Here is a 17,701-nt window from a genome sequence, read left to right on the forward strand (position 1 = left end):
CGGTCATCCAGCTTGCCAGGACACGGCCATCGCTATTGGATCCAGTTCCTGAGGGTGGACCAGTGCGGGAGGATCACCTGGATGAGGGGTCTTTGGGAAGTGGAAGTGGGACACCAAAGGGTGAGACGCGGTACCCCCTTCCTTATGACACCTCTTCCCCATCCTACCCCGTAGGATATCTAGAAACTCAACCCCGCCCCCTTCTTGACACAAACACTTTCTCACAGACCAATTACCATGAAAGACAACGGACTAACACTAGCTGTATACCTGACATGTCCCAACGCAAGGGTCAGGCACAGTCAGGTAATTGCCGATAATTACACACACCTGACTTCCCTTCCCTTTCCCCATAGAGATAAAAGGCGGAGCACTAAAGCAAACTCTGACCAAGGCCAAACGCATGAGGAAGCAGCTATTCCAGGACGACAGTTCAAATGGAGGAGAAAGGCTGCGAGCCCTGAAAGGACGACGAGGAGGGAATTGACCTTGCCCTTTTCAACTCAGATCCGTGGAGCCTCTGAGAAGGGAAACGTAAGACCGGTAAATGCAGCTGGCGAATGGTGCAAAGGATTTCATGGGACCCTCCCGCACTGATAGCCAGAAGTGGTTGCCATTGTGGTACCGTCCTTGACTCCAGAGGCAGGAGACGCCAACAGAGTTCGTCACAACTGGTGACTCGGAGAGAGCTGATAATAGACTGTGTTGGGCACAAGGTTGCGAGGAGCAACATTGTATGAAGAAAGAAGACTAAAGTACAAAGGTCTTTTGTGAGTAAAATTGGCATCAGAGTTAGAGTGGTCCGGCATCATGTGGGCGCTCATTCGAAGAACTCCCCACTCCTAAACAAGGAGAATGTTAAACTGAGAAATCAAGGCGGTCCTGCAGCGGGTTATGCTGAATCCCGTGCACAGTCGAAAGTCTTCGGTTGTTGTAGAAGCTACAATTAGCAAGAGGCCCTAGGCGAGGCCGGAGTAAGGTATCAAAGTGGTCATACGAGGGTCAAGCCAAACCCCTTGTACAGTCGAAAGTCTTTGGCACATTGTGGAAGCAAAGAGGACTATGTAAATGGGGCAAGTGTGAACCCGACTGAGGGATGTCTGCAAATTAGGGTAAAACAGTTACCCATGCAAAGTCATTGTGATGATAGAACTGTGTGAAGCCTGACTGGGGACTTAAGAGAAAGCCTGACGGGGGGCTAAGACCCAGACTTAGGTAAGGGTTGAACCTAAGGGGGTCTATAAGAACTTTCTTTTGGGAACGGTGTTAAAAAGGCAATGTGAACCCAACAGAGGGATGCCAGGAGAAAGCCAAGGAAAGTGAATCCTGCATTATGAGAGAACCAAGTCAACTGTGTATTTTGGCAAATATGAACCCGGCTGAGGGATGCTTGCGAATTAGGGTGAGCAGTAATACACCCATGAACATTGTGATGACAAGTGTGAACCTGACTGAGGGATGTACACAGTGAGTGGTTGGTCTCAGCCCGACTGAGGGAGGCCAACGTTCAGAGTGGTTGGTCTGAGCCCGTCTGTGGGAGGCTAACATTGAGAGAAGGATCGGAGCCCGGCTGAGGGGGATCCAAGGGTGAAGAGTAATCACCCGACATGAAGATTAGCAGAAGGAACTTTTGTTTTGTTGTTGAGGTTGATGTACAGGTTATTTGTATAAAAGTAAAAAGTTATACAATGGTAGTCTCAGAATTTATTAATTATTGGTTACATGGGAGACATGGCCCTGAGCCCCTCGGACAGTAGCAACGGCCCCTTGAGCCATAGCAATGAGTGGCTTGATGACTCTAGGTGTGGGTTTATGGAGTCAGAGGGGAGATGCAGGAGGGTACCACACAAGGTTACGACTCACTGATACAAGTGCTCATAGAGAAACTGATAGTAAGGAAATTAATTTTCTCAGCCATGATGGCCTGCTTGTATTCCGTGTATGGCTCATTCTAGTATGGCCCACGCAGTGGATATCTGTATTATGACGCTAAGTGTGGAGGGTCTTAATTGACCTATTAAACAGAAATCCATGAAGTGATTGCTCAATATAGGAAACACACTTGTGCCCTCAAGACGAGCGCAGACTGAGCAATAGGAACTTCCCTTTGCAATATATTGCATTTGCAGTGGAAAAGCAAAGGGGATCAGTTATTATCATTGCTAAGGGAATAACGTTTGCGAACATTAGCATATTTCAGTACCCTAAAGGTAGATCTATTTTGCTGGAGTGTAAATTAGTTGGTCACCTAGTAACGCTCATTTCACTGAATGCCCCCAATGAGAAGCAACATATGTTGCTAACCGCATTCATTCATAGAGGGAAGAACGATAATTGGGCTGATTTATATACCCCAAAATGAATAAAGCACTGCCATTGTGTGCAGCAGATATTAAATAATGCAGTAGCCCTAGATGGAGTGTTGGGGGTTTATAATTTAATTGATCTGTGGATGTTTACACATTCAGATGGATGAGGAGTCCATAGGAGTTGCTCCAGAATGTATCTACTGCTGGTGTCCTCATCACTTATTCCATCAGTTTATATTGGCTTACGCATTTTGTCAGATCATGCCCGGGTTACCATGGTTTTATCCATTTCAAGATGGAGGCTACATAATCCGATATTGCATTATCCTATTCTACGGGATAACGTCTCCCCGGCAATGAATACGTCTTTTTAATTAAAAAAAGAATCATGTGGGGAAAATCGCAAAGGCATGCATGTGGAATTGCATGAAAGCAGTGATTTGGGGGGAAATTTATAATCCAAACTGGTGCCTCCCTGAAAATATAAGAGTCCTGTAGGGTTAATTTAAAAAGAAAATTCAGATAAAGGAACACAAGCAAAAGGCACCATGGAAGGCGTTCAGAGACCTGAGAATAGCCAGAGCCAAGTTAGAAGCCCATTTGGCAGATAGACCAGCCCATTCCATTCTGAGGACCAAGCAGCATTGTTGCATTTAGGGAAATGCCAGCCTCTTTGACCTCATAGTGAACTTTTTTTACTTTCCTATTGGCTAGAGATAATTTAGATGCCAAGATCCAACAGATTTGTATTGGTTCAGAAAACATGCCTCGGCTCTCAGATAAAGACCAGCAAGAATCAGAATGCCCTCTGCGAGAGGACGATTTAAACATAGCAATACGCTCCCTTAAAAAGAATAAATTGCTGGGCCCAAACAGATCTACTACCCTATATTTTGAACTTTCAAATCTCAATTATTACATGTCACTGGAGCAAGTGGCTAGGATGACTGGAGCAACTGGCTAGGATGATTGGCGTAACTGGAAACATAATGGGGTGTAGGAGAATTGGAGATTGCATACATTCTTATATGCAGATGACATTTCTGTGAGTATGGCAGAGGTTTCCTCAACACATCTGGCACTCATGAAGGAAATGGGGGCAATTAAGTTGGTATCTGGCTTTCCTTTAATTACTCTTGATCTAAAGGCATGACTATATCTGTTCTCCCACACATTATGATGAATCTTCTAGGAGACTATCCATTGCAGTGGGCAGAGGAGAGTTTTGAATGCCTGAGCATCAGAGTACCCTGGTCTCCCCTGAATACATATTGGGATCATTTTCTTTGAAGATTTGAATGATCATATTGGCGGTTGGAACAAGCAAGAAATATCATGGATGGGTTGAATACCAGTTATCAAAATTAATCTGATCCCAAATTCCAATACATGTGGCCGACTTTACAGCACGAAATCCCTAAATCGGGTATACATGTCCTACAGCAAACAGTCTTCTCTGTTATATGGGCCAAGAAAAAGGCAACACATCCAGTCAAAGAGGCCTAATGAGAGACACGAGGTTGGGAGGGCTGGGATTTCCCGATATACAGAGATGTGTCATGGCATCACATGTCTCTCATATGAGGTACTAGAGCCAAGTGAATTGGGTAGCAAAGTGTGTTGTGACAGAACGGGGAAGGGCCCAGATCCCTCTGACCCAAATTCCACATCTAAGCATAAAAGATGTTTTAAGGAGTGATACATTATGGGGTTCGACCCGCACCTTAATTCACTATTGGAGTAAAGCCATACGCAGACAGTGTTGGTCTGGGTGTCATAGCTCCGATTTTGAGCTACACAGATTTCTCCACAGGAATGGGGGAGGGTCTTAAAAGATTGTCACAACTTTACAAACCGGGTATTCCACTTGCGTTTGAGGAATCCAAAATGCAGCAGTTTGAAATAAAGGAAAGAAAAGATATTATGTCCAGTTATCTCATTGAATTGCTAAAAATCGAGTCAAAGAGGCCGACGCCCTTCCAAACTTTGTGTTGAGGCTTGTGTTTGCTAATGGGATGGGAAGGCCCGGGTGTCAACACAATGCAAACTGTTGGGTAGAGTAGATGGGACAGAGGCACTTTTATAGATGCGCAGATGGGAACATCTACTTGGGGCGAGCAAAGACAGCGATAGATGGATTTGCATCTGGCCACCAAACCATAGTTTCCCCAGATGGAATGTGTATTCCAACTCTCATCATGTGAGAACCACCCACGCCAAACTTAGTAATACCGGGGTTCAGTTGATCGCGTAGTGTAGCCGTAGAAACCTTCCAGACAATGCAACTCCCAATAGTACAAAGGGACTATTTTGGAAGGGGAATTGCCCAGAAGATTATATAAGTCGGAACACAGCTACCTAGACAGAGAACACAATGTCAGGAGTTGGGTTCATGAAATAAGACATAAACAAGGCAAACGGATATAGATCAAACAACGTACTCACGAAGAGAATACCCCTGTGCAAGGATAGCAAATCAGGCAGGACAGAGGGCCAGGATACCCAGGACATCAGTTTAGTTGTTTGACGGGTAATATTCTTGTCGCAGAAATGAAGATGAAGGAAGTTCGTCCGATGATACTGGTTCCAGGGAACAGGGACAATCCAACCTATACCTATACCCGCCGGCACGCGGACGCCTAATAAACAAATGTCCGTGAATAATCCGAGGTTCTTGTGATAAGTTCCGAAAGAAATGTGGAAGGTCCAAATAACAATGTTCCGAGAGTCAGAGTTCCGTGTAAATGCAAATATCCGAGACGCCAAATCAAGAGGATGCCAGGCAAAAGAAGGGTCGTTCGTTCCGAGATCGAGTAAACAGGTAAGTCCAAATACAAAGTTTTAGGGGGAGTTCAATACCAATCCGTGAGACAGAAACAAGGTCCAAGATCCAAAAAACAACAGGCCAGACAGGAACACAGTAGAGCTCCAAAATAGTAAATTCAGAAGCAGCGTTCCGAATGCCGGGCGGAGATTTAAACTAATCACGTGACCCTGCGGGGAACGTTGCCATGACGTAACCGTGCACGAACGTGCTCAGGCAACCAACGTTTCCACGGCAACCCCCAGCGTTGTCTGATACTCTGGAAACGCTTCGGTTCCGTGTGTTTAGGAATTGTGGAACGTGTAGTCTTGACGTAACGCTGGATGGAACGGGGAGCGGACGCTGGTTTCTTGACAGTATCCTCCCCCAAAGATGCCCTCACACCCCGAGAGGCCAAGAATCGAGCCAAGAGGACCGGAGCATGTACATTGGATTCAGGCTCCCAAGTACGATCCTCGGGTCCATAACCCTTCCAGTCAATAAGGTAATAACGAACACCTCAGGAAACCTTAGTGTCTAGGATAGCCTTCACCTCATACTCCTCCTCCCCCTGTATTTTGATCGGAGGCAGACGTACTGGGAGCCTGGTCCCCTCCGAACAGGGCTTCAGTAGAGATACATGAAAAACCAAATGGATCTTCCAAGTATTCGGTAGTTCAAGTCTCACTGCAGATTGATTGATTACATCTTTGACAGGATAAGGACCAACATATTTGGGTTTCAAACAACTCCTTATAGGAATACGGAGATGTTTAGTGGAAAGCCAGACCATCATACCTGGGTGGTAATCAGGCGCAGGAGACCTATGCCGGTCGGCGTACTCCTTGGAACGATCCTGAGCTTCCTTCAAACGGGAATGTACATGTTGGTGTAGAGAAGTAATATCCCTAAGACTGTCTTGGACCGCGGGATTGTCTGACAAGACTGGAAGATCCAATGGCAGAGAACGGGGATGACAACCATACAAGGCAAAGAAAGGAGTGGTACCTGTGGAAGTATGAACAGAATTGTTGTACGCAAATTCGGCAGTCGCCAACGCCGACAACCAGGATTCCTGATGCTGCATAGTCAGACAGCGTAGATACTGCTCAAGCGTGGCATTCAAACGTTCCGTCTGACCGTCCGTTTCCGGATGATAAGCAGTGGAATACCTCGCATCAACACCCAGGGACATAGTAAGATGATTCCAAAAACGCGAGGTGAACTGCGAGCCTCTGTCGGATATTATGACATCAGGAAGGCCGAAACGGCGGAAAACATGGCGAAGAAACAGATCCGTCAGAACCGGAGCCGTAGGCAAACCTTGGCATGGAACAAACACGGCAAGTTTGGAAAAATAGTCGATTATCACCCATATGGTGTCAAAACCCTGAATGGAAGGAAGTTCAGTGATGAAATCCATAGATATCATGGTCCATGGTTTGCTAGGAACTGGAATAGGACACAATAAACCCACGGGTTTCGTGGTTGAGGACTTACACTGGGCACAAATAGCGCAGGTAGAGACGTAATCCGAGACATCTTTCTGCATCGAAGGCCATCAACACCATCTCTTGAGTTGTTCCAGAGTTTTGCGCACCCCAGAATGGGCTGAAACCAAAGAATCATGACCCCACCTTAAAGCTGTTCGTCTGGAGTCGACATCTGGAAGATACAGACGACCTTTAACATAAGGCATAGAGTTAATTATGGTCATATTCAGATTCTCAATCTCCGGAGGATTCCCCGAAACCCATTCTCTAATGGATTCCTTCAATGGAGTGTTCAGGGTACAGGAGCATATTACCTGATTTGGTAACAACAGTCCACCGAAATCCTTGGGAGAGGGGTCATCCCCATACCTCCTAGAAAGTGCGTCTGCCTTGGAATGTAGGGCCCCAGGACGATACGTGATCTGGAAATTGAATTGTGAAAAGAACTCATGCCACCTGGCATGCCTGGCTGTGGTGCATTTCACTGACTGCATGGCAAGAAGATTGCGATGATCAGTGTAAACTTTTACTGGAACAGCAGTACCCAGAAGATGATGTCGCCACACCTTGAATGCATCACGTACAGACAATAATTCTCGCTCCGTGACAGTGTATCTCGTTTCATATTTGGTAAGCTTCCTGGAATGAAACGCCACAGGATGAAGGAGACCTGTGTCCTTGCAATACTGAGACAACACCGCCCCAACCGCTTGATCCGAGGCATCAGCCTCCACATAGAATGGTTGCATAGACTCGGGATGCTGGAGGACTGGTGCAGAGGTGAACGCGATCTTGAGATTGTCAAAAGCTCTTTGTGCTTCCGCCGTCCACTCGAATCCATTCTTAGGTCTGGTAAGGGCAGTCAAAGGGGCAACAATAGCAGAGAATGAGCGAATGAAACGTCTATAAAAGTTTGCAAACCCTAAAAAGGACTGTAAGGATTTGATAGATGTAGGAGCAGGCCAGTCCAAAACAGCCCTTACTTTGGAATCGCTCATACCGACTCCCTGGTTCGTGATATCGTATCCCAGGAATTCCACATGTTGGACATGGAAGATACACTTCTCTAGCTTAGCATAGAGATGATTGTCTCGGAGCCTTTGTAGCACCGTGGAAACGTGTCGAACATGGGTATCATAGTCCGGTGAGTAGATCAGGATATCATCAAGATATACAATGACATAGTGGTCGAGTAAATCACTGAAAACATCATTGATAAAGTACTGAAACGTAGCCGGGGCATTGCTCAAACCAAAAGGCATGACCAAATACTCATACAGGCCGTATTTGGTTTTAAACGCCGTCTTCCACTCGTCACCCTTCCGTATTCTGACCAAATTATAAGCGCCCCGCAAATCCAATTTGGTGAAGATGGAAGAAGAACCCAATTGGTCTAGAAGAACCGAGATGAGTGGAATTGGGTATTGATTACGGATGGTGACAGCGTTCAATGCACGGTAGTCGATGCAGTGGCGCAAATCGCCTTCTTTCTTAGGAACAAAAAAAAGAGGCGATGCCGCCGGAGAACGCGATGGCCTGATAAAGCCAGAAGCCAAAGACTTGTCCAGATACTCCTTGAGCACCAAATCTTCTTTGTGGGTTAAGGAGTAGACACGACCAGATGGTATAACAGCATTGGGAACCAAATCAATAGGACAGTCATACTGTCGATGTGGTGGTAGAATCTCAGCACCTCTCTTGTCAAATACGTCCTTAAATTCTCGGTACTCCCCAGGTAACACCGAGTTCCTGACTGCTCCAATGACCAGAGCGGATTCCAAGAGATGTGTACTGGGTCCCACAGATAAGGATCCTGATGTCCCACAAGAAGTAGTACAGTAATCAGAATGAAAAGAAACCGTCCCTTTAGCCCAATCCACTAACGGATTGTGTTTCCTTAGCCAGGGCAACCCAAGGATTAACTTAAACTGGGGTGCTGCAATGACGTCAAAGGTTATGGTTTCGGTATGCCCAGAGGACGTAGTCATGAAAAGATCCACCGTTTGTTCAGTAACCAGACCAGATAACAAGGTCGTACCGTCAACTGCGTTGACCACTTCGGGAGAAGGCTTGGGAATCAGAGGAATACCATGATTCTTAACAAACTGGCTGTCGGCATAATTCCCTGTGGCCCCTGAATCCAATACAGCGTCCGCCGTACAAGAAACAATGGAAGGAGCGCAAACATCAACCGTTATGGGAAACAAAACCATGAGATCAGAGCCCGTATTCAAGGGACTCGACAAAGGGGCTCTCTCTATTGCCGAGCTTTGGAGTTTCCCTGTTTTCGTGGTTTTCTGGGGCATTGTCTCAGTAAATGCTCCGAGGAGCCACAGTAATAACATAAATTGTTCCTCCTACGGTTCTCTCTTTCCTCAGACGAGAGCGGAGCCCTGAGGGTACCTATCTGCATAGGCTCAGGCGTAGCATGGCTCTGATCAGCAGCTACTGACGTTGGATAGGGAACCAGACTCTTTTCCCCTTTGCGTTCTGCTTTCCTGGCATCAATTTGAAGTACTAGATCGACTAACTCAGAAAAACCAGTAGGAATCACTGGGACAGTGGACAAAACATCCTTGAGAGAGTCTGAAAGCCCTTTGTAAAACAGAGCCCCTTTCTTTGCCTCGGGCCAATCCGTCTCCGCCACCAGTTGGTTAAACTTGGCTAGGTAGGACAACAAAGACAAATCCTTCTGTTGTAAAGAGAGTAGTTCCAAATCCGAGGCTTGGGATTTATATCGTGTGTCAAAGACACGGGACATAGCAGAGATGAGAGCATCACAGTCGTACAAAAGATGGCTCCCTTGTTCCAGCAATGGATTTGCCCAGACCGCTGCCGTACCCCCAAGGTAGGATAACACAAACGCCGCCTTGGTAGTGGCATCGGGGAAAGACGTAGGACGGCACAAAAAATGCAACCTACATTGGTTGATGAAGGTGCGGAACGTCCTAGGATCCCCATGAAACGTTCCGGAGGGGCCAAAGGAAACTGGGCCGTCATGTACACAGGTGCATTATCTTGTCGAGGAACGCCAGCTCCAAGGGCAGAACCCGAAGGAGGGGCGCTAACACTGCCACCTGCCTGCAAACCGGCCTGAAGGGCGTCGATCCGGCGCTGGGTGGCATCATGAGCCGCAGTCATGTCTGCGCGTAAACCAGCAACCAACTGAACCAAAGCTGCCAATGGATAATCGGCAGTGTCCATGATAATGGATATAAGGCTTCTGAATATGTGAGAACCACCCACGCCAAACTTGGTAATACCGGGGTTCAGTTGATCGCGTAGTGTAGCCGTAGAAACCTTCCAGACAATGCAACTCCCAATAGTACAAAGGGACTATTTTGGAAGGGGAATTGCCCAGAAGATTATATAAGTCGGAACACAGCTACCTAGACAGAGAACACAATGTCAGGAGTTGGGTTCATGAAATAAGACATAAACAAGGCAAACGGATATAGATCAAACAACGTACTCACGAAGAGAATACCCCTGTGCAAGGATAGCAAATCAGGCAGGACAGAGGGCCAGGATACCCAGGACATCAGTTTAGTTGTTTGACGGGTAATATTCTTGTCGCAGAAATGAAGATGAAGGAAGTTCGTCCGATGATACTGGTTCCAGGGAACAGGGACAATCCAACCTATACCTATACCCGCCGGCACGCGGACGCCTAATAAACAAATGTCCGTGAATAATCCGAGGTTCTTGTGATAAGTTCCGAAAGAAATGTGGAAGGTCCAAATAACAATGTTCCGAGAGTCAGAGTTCCGTGTAAATGCAAATATCCGAGACGCCAAATCAAGAGGATGCCAGGCAAAAGAAGGGTCGTTCGTTCCGAGATCGAGTAAACAGGTAAGTCCAAATACAAAGTTTTAGGGGGAGTTCAATACCAATCCGTGAGACAGAAACAAGGTCCAAGATCCAAAAAACAACAGGCCAGACAGGAACACAGTAGAGCTCCAAAATAGTAAATTCAGAAGCAGCGTTCCGAATGCCGGGCGGAGATTTAAACTAATCACGTGACCCTGCGGGGAACGTTGCCATGACGTAACCGTGCACGAACGTGCTCAGGCAACCAACGTTTCCACGGCAACCCCCAGCGTTGTCTGATACTCTGGAAACGCTTCGGTTCCGTGTGTTTAGGAATTGTGGAACGTGTAGTCTTGACGTAACGCTGGATGGAACGGGGAGCGGACGCTGGTTTCTTGACACATCACTGATGGGATTTCCAACACACACAGCCTAATAACATGAAATAGTCCTATTCATTATTGCGTTGGAGGAATTGTGGGGCACTGTGACTCACATGTGGCGGTCCTGCCCTAGAGCTCAGGTGTTCTGGAACAGAGACTCACTAGAATAAAGCAGATTTGTGGTTTACAGATACCCATGGACAATTAGTTTGTGATTCTGGGGTTACCAGAGACTGTATTTACCTGGCTGATTGGTTTACAGTTGCATTAATTACTAATTCACACCCCAGCCAAAATAACACTGGCCTGATGCTGAAAAAATATTCAAGGGACAATCTTATATATGTAGTGGGGGTAAAGTATGGTAAAACTGCCAGCTGGGAAGATTACAGCTTTTGTTGTAATTTACAACTTATTTAAGTGTCTGATCCTGTTTTATGGAATACTGTAGAGACATTCTTAGCGACTTATTAAGGCAGGTCCCATTACATTAAAGAACTTGGTGACCATCCGATGGACGGTTGGAAAGGAAAATAAATATTGATTGCACTGGCACAAGAAAAGGAGTCTTTAAGAAGGGAAAATACTACAAGTGGAAGGGAGGGGGAAGCCGGCGGCTGGGGAATTGCATGTGATTTTTAGATTTGTTTGTACCTTGCAGATGTGTGTATTGTCATGTTGATGTTGACACACCAAGAACAATATTAAATACAAATTAAACAAGAAAATGAATATTGATTCTGACGAAACTGATAATTATTTTGGTAGGCATATGGGAATCATATTAACAATCTAATCCTTTGCGAGTTCTATCGATTTCAATTTCAAGTTGGCTGACTTTGACTTCCTGCGAGTTGCTCCTGGTTCCCCATACAGTTCTAAAGAATTTACTGATCAGTCGGTCTTCTCAGCCTAATACATTATTGAACTGCTCTCAGTACTGCAAGTGGTTTTTTTTGTTCTTTAGTCAAATACCTAAACATCGTTTTGACAAAGGTTTGTAGCCCCATGCTAGCACTTTAAACATAAACCTTCAGACTTTGCCTATTAGCACTTCCTGCTCTAGGTCGTCACCAAAGTGCTGCTCAACAGGTTGACCTGTATTCCTCTTCCTGCCCAAATTGAGCTCTTGTACTGCTAATCCCTATGGACCAGTGGCACACCTTTCGTTAAATCAAAAATATAAAATGTATTAAATTAGTAGTAGGGTGCAGGGGAGAAAAACAACCCTGACACTAGGTTGTGTCAATAGATAAACAGGTGTCCACAACATTGTGGAACACTCCCGTCCCCTGCACACCAAATTGTAAATTAGTCCAATCAATATTTTAGACCATCTAAATCGATTTCTTTCTGTAGTCACTTTCTTCTACAATTTATAGATCAGTAATTACGATTGTTCACAAAAAAGCAGTAACGCCCGATTATCATTCTTTTGTGTATATATTTATATTTGCTGTCGTTTTACAAAATAAGCCAAAAATTCATATTTCAACAATTCATAAATCATCTTCTACAAAAATCACATGCGCTACGCGTTTTTGGGACATTTCTTCCCTTCTTCAGGAGCTATTATTGATACTTTTAATGCGTCAAGTTGCTTGTTGCTTTCCAAAACTTCCACACAAAAAAAAGAGTATGTGAATGTCCATACAAAACCTGTGCCCCCTCTGGTCCCCATGCTGTTGCTGTGTGCCCCCTGGCCCTCTGTTACCTCCATACTGTTGCTGTCTGCCCAACTGCCCTGGTCCCGCGCAATGTCGCTTGTGCCCCCAGCCCCTCTGGTCTTCTTGTACCGTTCCCTCCTGTCTCTGTCTTGGCACATGCACTATCTGGGTGTCGCTAGGCCGAGTGCAGTGGCTAATCTTCACATTCCTGAGTTTCTTTACGTTTTCCCTCGTTCCCTCCCTTGACTTAGAGCGCTTGAAGCGCATTGTGCGTGGGCACTGTGTGGATGAACCATCATATCATATATCACTATGCTTACTCTCTACTCTACACCATCACACAATTAGAGTGCAGCTACACCCCTCCATCAATTCGGCCTAGCTGCTCACATGTGAACACTACCCAATGAACACCTCATTATTCTAATAGAACGCAGCTATACCCCATGACAAAACCGGCCTAGCTGCACACATAAGCGTCCCACAGGCCTAACGCAGCCAGAACCCAGTCTTGATATCCACCGGCCAGACTGCAAACATTGTACCGATACCAAACACCACCACACCTAATGCTAGGATGCAGCTACCATCAGGCAATTACATCAGTTGCAAACTTAACTGGTGCACCCAAGCACCCTTCAACACCCTACTCTTTCAACTGAAATGGACTACGGTCCCCGAGGGCGTTCAACCGACCAGCGCTTTGAGGTCATACCAATGATAATTAGAGTGCTATAACAATGCCAAATAACATAACATTAATGGCATATCAGGCCCTCTGAAGCAAGAGACTTTGCATGAAAGAGACTTGCACACAGAAGGTCCTGATACTGAGAAGAGGAACTGTAACCTCGTGCCCGAGAAGCCCAGGAGTGTGCTGTGCTCAAGAGTCCCACCTTGTCCCGTGCTAAAAACGTGGGGAAAGGAGACCCTGGCCATAACATCCTGACCTATTATTTTGGGAACAGTTCTTTCTTTTCTTGTGAACATTATCCCACACTATTTTGTAACATAGCGGTAAGGATTGGCAATAGGTTTTTAGTATAGGCCCTTTTTTGTTTGATAAGGTTCTACTTGGACGGTATTATCATTATTTAATGGTCGTAGCTTGCTCCAATCTTAGATTTAGGTTTAGATTAGGCGTTTTTCTCACTCATTTTAACTGTGATCACTGAGATATGGGGAATGAGCTTATTGGATATACAATCATTCAGCCAAGGCCTTTAATTCTTCCATTACAAATACCTTCTAGATTTGCCAGTATGGAATTGTAAAGCCCTGGCTTAAGTTCAGGCCTCTTTAATACTGACTCAGCCCTTCTGATGGATTTCCGGGCATGGCCGCTAATCATCACGGGATGAGAATGTACATTATTACTAAGGGAGCCCAGTTTTGCCTCAGATGCCCTTATTTTCACAGTTAATGGAAAATGGTCACTCTCCCATCTCTCGATCACTTCGAAATCAGTGATCTTTGACCAATCCAAACCTGTAATAAAGATATAGTCAATGAGGGAGTTCCCATTTGGCCCCTGAAGGTAAATTTAGCCGGTTGGTCTTTGCTAAACCGCCCATTGCCGGCCCTCATGTTTAGATTGGCAAGCAAACGGCAAGAGGCCAAAGCTAGTTTGTGGCATCTTTTGGGGCTAGTGGCTACCAATACGGAATATCCCAGGCATGATCCTGGTCATCCCACATGTTCAACACCACTGGTTCAAATTGGAGGTTAAAATCTCCAGCAGCAGGAACGCTGCTCCTAGAGAGCCCTGATGATGGTCTAATGTTAATGTGCACCTGCAGAGAGTTCAATGTGGATAGACCGACGGATGAAGAGGGTCTGTTGTAGAGGTTATAAAGGTACAGTGTGTTAGGCAGAATCCTGTGCAGTTCCCTTAGGGAAAACTGCAAAAAGATTAAGACTACAGGAATAAGCAGTAAACCCAATTGGTAACAGTCTGCACCACCCAGATTTACCTGGTAGCTGTGGCTGAGCAGTCAGACTTCTCTCAAGATGAGTAGGGCAGTATATAGAGCATACACAATAGGGCTACAAACACAGTAGAACAAGCAAACACTGACCAGAGCTTTGGTATCAAAGGTATATCATTATTTATTTAACACACACTTTGGAAATTACACTAGCACTGTATGGCAAAGCAAGTTCAAAACACAATCAATAAAGTATACGCACCTCCCTTAGTAACTATTAGACAAGTCTAGGCTAACACACCACTATTTGACAAAACAGATGTGAGCGTGTAACATTTGGCACTCCAATAATTAAACTAAAGGGAGAGAAAAAGGCAGGTCACGAAAATAAAACAGTTACCAACACTTTTAAGAGACCACAGCAAGTTAGTGAAGGCAGAGTCTACTGTAGAGTCAAAGTTCATAGGCCAGGCCCACTGTAAAGGGAGCAAGGCGAAATGTCTTTGCAAAATGTTCAGAAGAGGTTGATTCGAGACAAAAGATAAAGTTAGGAGGCTTGGGGCCAACTCAGTTGGAAAGCCAAGGATTTAAGGGTCACCTTTAGCAATCCGTAGAAAGGGAGGCCAGGCGGAACACAGTACCTTGAAAAGAGAGGAAGCTCCAGCGGTGGCAGTTGTTCCTGGTAGCGGGTGCAGGTCGTGGCTTCGACCAGGGGAAGAGAAGATCTCGTCGAGGAAGAAGACTGGAAGTCGTTGCACTGCACAGGGATGAAACCAGCCGCGGAGTTTGTCCGTTAAAAGGTACGTTCCTTTTATTCGCGGTCACAGTGGTGAAGCTTGGCTATCCAGCCGCCGGGGTGCTTGGCACGGGTGATTCGAACAAGAGACGTCCTGGAAATCGAAAGGCGAACTGGTTGGTCCCACCAGCTCAAAGGAAGAAGACTCTTCCAGCAGAAGATCTTCTCTTGTCGTCGGGAAAGTGGTGAGGTCGTTTCAGCAGGACTCCACCGGTGGTGTCGTCGTTGCAGGTGGCTCAGCTTCTCCCCTCTTCGGATTCTTTAGGTCCTGTGGCGACTTCTGAAGTGCCAGTCCCCAAAGCCCTGCTTTTATGCAGAAAAACACCCATTCAACAGCCTAGCTGTCACTCACACATGCTAAGTGGTGAGCCGGGCGGCTCACCACTGGGCCAATCAGAATAAAGTGCGACTTGAGTTGCTGAGGCAACACAGTCCAGGGTGTCTATTCCCCCTCCCACACATCCTGTGGACCCCAGACAGAGTGGCGCCATTTGGAGGGCTTCTGTGGAGAAGTCCGCCAAAATAGTGGAACAAAGGGCTCGACCTGGGTCAGAGTTACAGAGACGGACACAAACGCCATTTTGGAACTGAGTTCTGGCAAAAAGACCCAACCGGTGATTTAATATTAAATAAATAAACCAGCGGTATCTTTAACATTGCACCAAAAAGTGGTGCGTTTAAAAATGAATGGGAAAATCCCATAGGAAATATTCCGGGGGAATATTTCGAGTGATAACCACTGCCACCAGCCAGAAACTCGACAAGGGGGGACTGGACAGTGCCCCCTTGAAGACAGACCCTGGGGTAATCTAATTAACCCCTTCCAGTACTTCCACAATATGATGGTTTGTACTGGTTCTGTTCACAATTTAGGACTAATAAAGCCAATGGTGACTTTACATGCCCTGGGAGACAGTAGTCAGTCCCAGGGTATGGAGTTTATGTTTGGGGGTCACTATGACACCCCTGTGTTACTGCACTGAGGGTGCTGTGTAACACATATACAAAAACAGATGATACCCTATGGAGTAAAAGACCCCATAGCCCATAAGCACACAAACAGTCAAGACACACCTCAAATCATGCCTAAAAGTGGGAGGAAAAGAGTCTCACTCTTAGCAGGAGAAAAAAAACAAACCCCAAAAATCCAGCAAAGCGGCTGGGGGACTCACTAGGTTTGGGAAATTAGCCTTATAAGAGAATTCTCCCTAACACAGTGGGACTTCAAAATCTTTCTTAAATAACAGGACTTGCAAGTCCACACAATCCGAGGAACAAGATTCAACCCTCCATCCCAAAGTGATGTCAGTCCACACACACAGACCGCAGCTAGGGTGACCCTTGTGGCCCTTAATTGCTGGGATGGCAAATGCCTGGTATCCCTGGAGATGTAGCGGTTCTACTGCCCAGGTTCCCTGTAGCATTATAATGTGGAAGTTATTGTCCAGCTGCCGTTTAAATCGTGCTATATTCCAGCATAGGATCTTAATTTCATCTGGGGGCCCCTTTATTAGGACATCTCTACTTCCCAGTCAATCTACTACTTCCAAATCTACACGTACAGGGCCATATTCCGTGTTATTGGTAATAGGAGGGGACATTCCCTGCAGGGGTACTCCCTGTGAGCTCCAAGGTAGAAAGGACTGGTTTGAATGATTAATGGATGGCTCTTGCGCAGGATGTACCCTAAAAAAGATCTCAGCAGACCTTAACAAGATGTTAGTGTTTCTGGTAAAGTATACCCTACGCTTGATGCCACAAAGTCCTTCTACAAGGTGCCACGATACAAAAAAAACAGTATATAATCCAGGGCCATGCCCGGGATAGCCCCCAACACAGTACTGGATATCATTCCTAATAACTGAAAGACATCATTGAACATGGTGAAACCAGTAAATGCATTTGTTAGTTAGTGATTCTTGATCTTCAAACGAGCAGGGGGCAAGCTTAGGAACATTAGTCATCACTATAGAAGGTCTATTAACTCGCCCACATACGCCACTCAGGTGCATCTGTCTGACGGAGGCGTGTGCTTCACCAAATAGTGGAAAGGCGTTAGAGCCGGTCAGAGGAGATGCCCGGTTGTTGGGGCGGAATGCCCTCCGACTGCAGGTCACCTCCCCCACGGCTACAGATACAGAACGTGCAACAGGGCTGGGTTTTGTAGAACTCATACCCGGAGTACACGACTTACTCGATAGCCTGTGTAGTTCTGGCCTGTGGACCGGTAAAAAAACACCTTTACTCCCAATACCACCTTCAGAGTACTGCTTGCCTGTGGGTACCATAATATTAGATCCGGGGGTCAGGAAAGCCACCTTGGCCGTGACAGATTTGATTTCTTCCACCAGTTTCCCCATTTCCCCCTCCCACTTGAGCATTATTGATATGATTGACGTTTTAATATCAATTAACATTTGTTCTACTGACTTGACAGATGGACAACTAGTAGGACAATCTTTAGGGGTCAGTTCGGGGTCACGAGTTTGGGAACCAATTTCACTATAAGATT

The sequence above is a fragment of the Ambystoma mexicanum genome, chromosome 13, assembly GCF_040938575.1.
Source record: "Ambystoma mexicanum isolate Mex_15411 chromosome 13, UKY_AmexF1_1, whole genome shotgun sequence".
In the NCBI taxonomy this organism is placed as follows: domain Eukaryota; kingdom Metazoa; phylum Chordata; class Amphibia; order Caudata; family Ambystomatidae; genus Ambystoma; species Ambystoma mexicanum.